Consider the following 9,525-nt stretch of genomic DNA (forward strand, 5'->3'; position numbering starts at 1 on the left):
GAGGAGGGATGGAGGAGGGATGGAGGAGGGATGGAGGAGGGATGGATGAGAGATGGAGGAGGGATGGAGGAGGGATGGAGGAGGGATGGATGAGGGATGGATGAGGGATGGATGAGGGATGGAGGAGGGATGGAGGAGGGATGGAGGAGGGATGGAGGAGGGATGGAGGAGGGATGGATGAGGGATGGAGGAGGGATGATGGAGGAGGGATGGATGAGGGATGGATGAGGGATGGATGTGGGATGGAGGAGGGATGGAGGAGGGATGGAGGAGGGATGGAGGAGGGATGGAGGAGGGATGGAGGAGGGATGGAGGAGGGATGGAGGAGGGATGGAGGAGGGATGGATGAGGAGGGATGGATGAGGGATGGAGGAGGGATGGAGGAGGGATGGAGGAGGGATGGAGGAGGGATGGAGGAGGGATGGAGGAGGGATGGATGAGGGATGGATGAGGGATGGAGGAGGGATGGAGGAGGGATGGAGGAGGGATGGAGGAGGGATGGATGAGGGATGGATGAGGGATGGAGGAGGGATGGATGGATGGATGGAGGAGGGATGGAGGGTGGATGAGGAGGGATGGAGGAGGGATGGATGAGGGATGGATGAGGGATGGAGGAGGGATGGAGGAGGGATGGAGGAGGGATGGATGGATGGATGAGGGATGGAGGGTGGATGAGGAGGGATGGAGGAGGGATGGATGAGGGATGGATGAGGGATGGAGGAGGGATGGAGGAGGGATGGAGGAGGGATGGATGAGGGATGGAGGAGGGATGGAGGAGGGATGGAGGAGGGATGGAGGAGGGATGGAGGAGGGATGGAGGAGGGATGGAGGAGGGATGGATGAGGGATGGATGGATGAGGGATGGATGGATGAGGGATGGAGGTGGGATGGATGAGGGATGGAGGAGGGATGGAGGAGGGATGGATGAGGGATGGAGGAGGGATGGAGGAGGGATGGAGGAGGGATGGATGAGGGATGGAGGAGGGATGGATGAGGGATGGATGAGGGATGGATGAGGGATGGAGGAGGGATGGAGGAGGGATGGAGGAGGGATGGATGAGGGATGGAGGAGGGATGGATGAGGGATGGAGGAGGGATGGAGGAGGGATGGAGGAGGGATGGAGGAGGGATGGAGGAGGGATGGAGGAGGGATGGATGAGGGATGGAGGAGGGATGGAGGAGGGATGGAGGAGGGATGGATGAGGGATGGATGGAGGAGGGATGGAGGAGGGATGGAGGAGGGATGGATGAGGGATGGATGAGGGATGGAGGAGGGATGGAGGAGGGATGGAGGAGGGATGGATGAGGGATGGAGGAGGGATGGAGGAGGGATGGAGGAGGGATGGAGGAGGGATGGAGGAGGGATGGAGGAGGGATGGAGGAGGGATGGAGGAGGGATGGATGAGGATGGAGGAGGGATGGAGGAGGGATGGAGGAGGGATGGGAGGAGGGATGGAGGAGGGATGGAGGAGGGATGGAGGAGGGTGGAGGAGGGATGGATGAGGGATGGAGGAGGGATGGAGGAGGGATGGATGAGGGATGGAGGAGGGATGGAGGAGGGATGGAGGAGGGATGGAGGAGGGATGGATGGTGGGATGTAGGAGGGATGGAGGAGGGATGGAGGAGGGATGGATGAGGGATGGAGGAGGGTTGGAGGAGGGATGGAGAGGGATGGATGAGGGATGGAGGAGGGATGGAGGAGGGATGGAGGAGGGATGGAGGAAGGGATGGAGGAGGGGATGGATGAGGGATGGATGGGGGATGGATGAGGAGGGATGGGGGATGGAGGAGGGATGGAGGAGGGATGGAGGAGGGATGGAGGAGGGATGGAGGAGGGATGGAGGGAGGGATGGATGAGGGATGGAGGAGGGATGGAGGAGGGATGGATGAGGGATGGAGGAGGGATGGAGGAGGGATGGAGGAGGGATGGATGAGGGATGGAGGAGGGATGGATGAGGGATGGATGAGGGATGGATGGTGAGGGTTGGAGGATGGATGGAGGAGGGATGGAGGAGGGATGGAGGAGGGATGGATGAGGGATGGAGGAGGGATGGATGGGGATGGAGGTGGGATGGTGGATGGATGGAGGAGGGATGGAGGAGGGATGGAGGAGGGATGGATGAGGGATGGAGGAGGGATGGAGGAGGGATGGATGAGAGATGGAGGAGGGATGGAGGAGGGATGGAGGAGGGATGGGAGGAGGGATGGAGGAGGGATGGTGAGGGATGGAGGGGGTGGAGGGATGGAGGAGGGATGGATGAGGGATGGATGAGGGATGGATGAGGGATGGATGAGGGATGGAGGAGGATGGAGGTGGGATGGATGAGGGATGGGATGAGGGATGGAGGATGGATGGAGGAGGGATGGAGGAGGGATGGATGAGGGATGGAGGAGGGATGGAGGAGGGATGGAGGAGGGATGGATGAGGGATGGAGGAGGGATGGAGGAGGGATGGAGGAGGGATGGAGGAGGGATGGAGGTGGGTGGATGAGGATGGATGAGGGATGGAGGAGGGATGGAGGAGGGATGGAGGAGGGATGGAGGAGGGATGGAGAGGGATGGATGAGGAGGGATGGAGGAGGTGGATGAGGGATGGAGGAGGGATGGAGGAGGGATGGAGGAGGGATGGAGGAGGGATGGAGGAGGGTGGAGGGATGGAGGAGGGATGGTGAGGGGTGATGGAGGGATGGTGGATGAGGGATGAGGAGGGATGGATGAGGGATGGATGTGGGATGGAGGAGGGATGGAGGAGGGATGGATGAGGATGGAGGAGGGATGGAGGAGGGATGGTATGAGGGATGGATGAGGGATGGAGGAGGGATGGAGGAGGGATGGAGGAGGGATGGAGGAGGGATGGATGAGGGATGGAGGAGGGATGGAGGAGGGATGGAGGAGGGATGGAGGAGGGATGGAGGAGGGATGGAGGAGGGATGGAGGAGGGATGGAGGAGGGATGGAGGAGGGATGGATGAGGGATGGAGGAGGGATGGAGGAGGGATGGAGGAGGGATGGAGGAGGGATGGAGGAGGGATGGAGGAGGGATGGAGGAGGGATGGAGGAGGGATGGAGGAGGGATGGATGAGGGATGGATGAGGGATGGAGGAGGGATGGATGAGGGATGGATGAGGGATGGGGGAGGGATGGAGGAGGGATGGAGGAGGGATGGATGATGGATGGAGGAGGGATGGAGGAGGGATGGAGGAGGGATGGAGGAGGGATGGAGGAGGGATGGATGAGGGATGGATGAGGGATGGAGGAGGGATGGAGGAGGGATCGAGGAGGGATGGAGGAGGGATGGATGAGGGATGGAGGAGGGATGGAGGAGGGATGGAGGAGGGATGGAGGAGGGATGGAGGAGGGATGGAGGAGGGATGGAGGAGGGATGGATGAGGGATGGAGGAGGGATGGATGAGGGATGGAGGAGGGATGGAGGAGGGATGGAGGAGGGATGGAGGAGGGATGGAGGAGGGATGGATGAGGGATGGAGGAGGGATGGAGGAGGGATGGAGGAGGGATGGAGGAGGGATGGAGGAGGGATGGATGAGGGATGGAGGAGGGATGGAGGAGGGATGGATGAGGGATGGAGGAGGGATGGAGGAGGGATGGAGGAGGGATGGAGGAGGGATGGAGGAGGGATGGATGAGGAGGGATGGAGGAGGGATGGAGGAGGGATGGATGGAGGAGGGATGGATGAGGGATGGAGGAGGGATGGAGGAGGGATGGAGGAGGGATGGAGGAGGGATGGAGGAGGGATGGAGGAGGGATGGATGAGGGATGGAGGAGGGATGGATGAGGGATGGGTGAGGGATGGAGGAGGGATGGATGAGGGATGGATGAGGGATGGAGGAGGGATGGAGGAGGGATGGAGGAGGGATGGATGAGGGATGGAGGAGGGATGGAGGAGGGATGGATGAGGAGGGATGGAGGAGGGATGAGGGATGGATGGATGGATGAGGGATGGATGAGGGATGGAGGAGGGATGGAGGAGGGATGGAGGAGGGATGGATGGATGAGGGATGGATGAGGGATGGATGAGGGATGGAGGAGGGATGGAGGAGGGGTGGATGAGGGATGGAGGAGGGATGGATGAGGGATGGAGGAGGGATGGAGGAGGGATGGAGGAGGGATGGATGAGGGATGGATGAGGGATGGATGAGGAGGGATGGAGGAGGGATGGAGGAGGGATGGAGGAGGGATGGAGGAGGGATGGATGAGGGATGGAGGAGGGATGGAGGAGGGGTGGATGAGGGATGGAGGAGGGATGGATGAGGGATGGAGGAGGGATGGAGGAGGGATGGATGAGGGATGGATGAGGGATGGAGGAGGGATGGATGAGGGATGGATGGATGAGGGATGGAGGAGGGATGGAGGAGGGATGGATGAGGGATGGAGGAGGGATGGAGGAGGGATGGATGAGGGATGGATGAGGGATGGAGGAGGGATGGAGGAGGGATGGAGGAGGGATGGAGGAGGGATGGAGGAGGGATGGAGGAGGGATGGATGAGGGATGGAGGAGGGATGGAGGAGGGATGGATGAGGGATGGAGGATGGATGGAGGAGGGATGGATGAGGGATGGAGGAGGGATGGATGAGGGATGGATGAGGGATGGAGGAGGGATGGAGGAGGGATGGATGAGGGATGGATGAGGGATGGAGGAGGGATGGAGGAGGGATGGAGGAGGGATGGAGGAGAGATGGAGGAGGGATAGATGAGGGATGGATGAGGGATGGAGGAGGGATGGATGAGGGATGGAGGAGGGATGGATGAGGGATGGAGGAGGGATGGAGGAGGGATGGAGGAGGGATGGAGGAGGGATGGAGGAGGGATGGATGAGGGATGGAGGAGGGATGGAGGAGAGATGGAGGAGGGATAGATGAGGGATGGAGGAGGGATGGAGGAGGGATGGATGAGGGATGGAGGAGGGATGGAGGAGGGATGGAGGAGGGATGGAGGAGGGATGGAGGAGGGATGGAGGAGGGATGGAGGAGGGATGGAGGAGGGATGGATGAGGGATGGAGGAGGGATGGAGGAAGGATGGAGGAGGGATGGATGAGGGATGGAGGAGGGATGGAGGAGGGATGGAGGAGGGATGGAGGAGGGATGGATGAGGGATGGATGAGGGATGGAGGAGGGATGGAGGAGGGATGGAGGAGGGATGGAGGAGGGATGGAGGAGGGATGGAGGAGGGATGGATGAGGGATGGAGGAGGGATGGAGGAGGGATGGAGGAGGGATGGATGAGGGATGGATGAGGGATGGAGGATGGATGGAGGAGGGATGGAGGAGGGATGGAGGAGGGATGGAGGAGGGATGGAGGAGGGATGGATGAGGGATGGAGGAGGGATGGATGAGGGATGGAGGAGGGATGGAGGAGGGATGGAGGAGGGATGGATGAGGGATGGAGGAGGGATGGAGGAGGGATGGATGAGGGATGGATGAGGGATGGATGAGGGATGGAGGATGGATGGAGGAGGGATGGAGGAGGGATGGAGGAGGGATGGAGGAGGGATGGATGAGGGATGGAGGAGGGATGGAGGAGGGATGGATGAGGGATGGAGGATGGATGGAGGAGGGATGGAGGAGGGATGGAGGAGGGATGGAGGAGGGATGGAGGAGGGATGGATGAGGGATGGAGGAGGGATGGAGGAGGGATGGAGGAGGGATGGAGGAGGGATGGATGGAGGAGGGATGGAGGAGGGATGGATGAGGGATGGATGAGGGATGGAGGAGGGATGGATGAGGGATGGAGGAGGGATGGATGAGGGATGGAGGAGGGATGGATGGAGGAGGGATGGAGGAGGGATGGAGGAGGGATGGATGAGGGATGGAGGAGGGATGGAGGAGGGATGGAGGAGGGATGGAGGAGGGATGGAGGAGGGATGGATGAGGGATGGAGGAGGGATGGAGGAGGGATGGAGGAGGGATGGAGGAGGGATGGAGGAGGGATGGAGGAGGGATGGAGGAGGGATGGAGGAGGGATGGAGGAGGGATGGAGGAGGGATGGAGGAGGGATGGAGGAGGGATGGATGAGGGATGGAGGAGGGATGGAGGAGGGATGGAGGAGGGATGGAGGAGGGATGGATGAGGGATGGAGGAGGGATGGAGGAGGGATGGAGGAGGGATGGAGGAGGGATGGATGAGGGATGGAGGAGGGATGGATGAGGGATGGAGGAGGGATGGAGGAGGGATGGATGAGGGATGGATGAGGGATGGAGGAGGGATGGAGGAGGGATGGATGAGGGATGGAGGAGGGATGGATGAGGGATGGATGAGGGATGGATGAGGGATGGAGGAGGGATGGAGGAGGGATGGAGGAGGGATGGATGAGGGATGGAGGAGGGATGGAGGAGGGGTGGATGAGGGATGGAGGAGGGATGGAGGAGGGGTGGAGGAGGGATGGAGGAGGGATGGAGGAGGGATGGATGAGGGATGGAGGAGGGATGGAGGAGGGATGGATGAGGGATGGAGGAGGGATGGAGGAGGGATGGATGAGGGATGGAGGAGGGATGGAGGAGGGATGGAGGAGGGATGGAGGAGGGATGGATGAGGGATGGATGAGGGATGGATGAGGGATGGATGAGGGATGGATGAGGGATGGAGGAGGGATGGATGAGGGATGGAGGAGGGATGGATGAGGGATGGAGGAGGGATGGAGGAGGGACGGAGGAGGGATGGAGGAGGGATGGAGGAGGGATGGATGAGGGATGGATGAGGGATGGAGGAGGGATGGAGGAGGGATGGAGGAGGGATGGAGGAGGGATGGAGGAGGGATGGAGGAGGGATGGATGAGGGATGGATGAGGGATGGAGGAGGGATGGATGAGGGATGGAGGAGGGATGGAGGAGGGATGGAGGAGGGATGGAGGAGGGATGGAGGAGGGATGGAGGAGGGATGGAGGAGGGATGGATGAGGGATGGAGGAGGGATGGAGGAGGGATGGAGGAGGGATGGAGGAGGGATGGAGGAGGGATGGATGAGGAGGGATGGAGGAGGGATGGATGAGGGATGGATGAGGGATGGAGGAGGGATGGAGGAGGGATGGAGGAGGGATGGAGGAGGGGTGGAGGAGGGATGGAGGAGGGATGGAGGAGGGATGGAGGAGGGATGGAGGAGGGATGGAGGAGGGATGGAGGAGGGATGGAGGAGGGATGGATGAGGGATGGATGAGGGATGGAGGAGGGATGGATGAGGGATGGATGAGGGATGGAGGAGGGATGGATGAGGGATGGAGGAGGGATGGAGGAGGGATGGAGGAGGGATGGATGAGGGATGGATGAGGGATGGATGAGGGATGGATGAGGGATGGAGGAGGGATGGAGGAGGGATGGAGGAGGGATGGAGGAGGGATGGATGAGGGATGGAGGAGGGATGGAGGAGGGATGGAGGAGGGATGGAGGAGGGATGGAGGAGGGATGGATGAGGGATGGAGGAGGGATGGAGGAGGGATAATTCTGTCTATGAGACTCGATGGGATGGTTGTTCTGCTTACCTGGTCACCATCATTTCTGCCGAGACGGACTGCGTGGGTAGACCATTGTTCTTTAACGAATGGATGGTTTTAAGTTAACTGTGAGTTAACTGTGAGTCCAAAAAGGCCATAAAGGCCAAAGTAGCCTAAAAGTGGACCAATGAATTTGATATTGGTCAAATGCAGATTGTTTATCACAATCCTTATTAGGAGACGACCAGAGTCACTGACTGAATAGTCACACCCCTAATAGCAAACACATGTTGTGAAGAGGACAAACACCAATGCTTACATTAATTAATATTGTCATTATAATAATTTTGATTTGATTTATTTGTTGCACTTTAAAATCAAGACAGGTGGAAAAAAACAGGTGAAGAAAAACAAACAAACATATTGTGCAGGTTGAGGCTTATAACTCCGATTGCTCAAATCAAAGATGCTTATTTCTCTTGAGGTTTCTAGACAATATGAAGCTCTGGGGTGGGTAACCATTTTGTTCATGCACTCTTCTTCTGGATGAGTCACTGTGTTAAGTGGGATGATTAATGTATGTTGTGTTCTGAATTTGAATCATTTTATTTGTAATGCACTTTACATTTGCAAGTCTCAAAGTGTTACAGATTAATGGTGACAGGCAGGTTCGAAAACAACATCTATAATTCTTCCTCTGGCCTCCTCGTGATCTTAGAATGATAAGGTTCTATCTCCGTCTAGGGCAGTTCAGAGATATTGAGCGTCAACGTTTTTACATTCCATTATGTTTTGTGAGATGGAACCTTTGTATTTTATGAATTACTAACTCAAAAATGTCAACATTTTAAAAACAACACCACACAGGCATTAATAAACACCTAATGGATCAGATTATGTAAAAAACTAAATTCTGACAAAAATGGAGATAGAACCTTATAATTCTAACGTCACGTCCTGTTCTGAGAATGTTGAGATGGGATCAGCTCCAACTGATAGCTGATTGGTCCAACAGATTGAATAAAAAAATACATAATAGTGAGTTTACACCTTCACATTCATGACATAAGCATCAATAATAATGACCGTGATGTTAATTTCACATTTGTTAATTTCTCAGTTGTCTGCATGCCTCTGGGTCAGAACATCCTCTACCTACGTCCAGTTTGTCCATAACACCTGTTGATTGGGGCGTTCGCTTTTCATTGGGCACCATAATCCCAAGGCTACAGAGACATTTTATGAGACTTTCTACTGTTATGTATTGTGTCTCAGGAGGTAGAGACGCTGTCTAATGATCGCAAGGTTGGCAGATCGGCGGTTCGAGCCCCGGCTGGCCACATGTCGAAGTGTCCTTGGGCAAGACACTGAACCCCAAATTGCTCCCAGTGAGCGGGCCGGCCGGCGCCTTGCATGGTAGCTTGCCGCCATCGGTGTGTGAATGTGTGTGTGAATGGGTGAATGAGAGGCCGTTGTAAAGCGCTTTGGATAAAAGGCGCTATGTACAGTAAGTGCAGTCCATTTACCATCCATTTATTATAATCATTAGAGGAACAAGAGGTAGGTGGTTTTATAATGATAGTCCACGTGTAACGGTAGTAATGGTGATGGTAAACGGTCCAGAGGCAGGAGTCAGGCTGGAGTCAGGCTGGAGTACTGCAGGAGGCACAGGGAAACAGGGGTTAGTATACTGAGTAGACTGATGGAACAGTAATTAGCAACGGCTGGCAGCGTGACTAACAGTGAAACTGAAACTATGCTCTGGTAAAGTCTAGACCGGATATTTATGGCAGGGCTAATGAAGGGGGTGATGGCAAACAGCTGGTAACCTGACTACCACACACCTGACTCCTCTCCTGTAATCAGAGAGAGAGAAAGCCGGGGAGGAGGGGACTACATGCAGGCTAACTGGAAGTGGAGGGCGTGACACAGACATGGCCAGACTCAAGGGAGGCTGGTGGAGGTAGAAATCGAAGGACAGGCTCATTGTAAATGCATGGAATGTTGGAATGTTTTGATACTCATTTCGTTCCATGCATTATGATGCACATGTTTCATACCAACCAATCCCCATTCTGATCCATGC

This window comes from Nansenia antarctica (assembly GCF_963989245.1).
Source record: "Nansenia antarctica genome assembly, chromosome: 7".
Taxonomy (NCBI): domain Eukaryota; kingdom Metazoa; phylum Chordata; class Actinopteri; order Argentiniformes; family Microstomatidae; genus Nansenia; species Nansenia antarctica.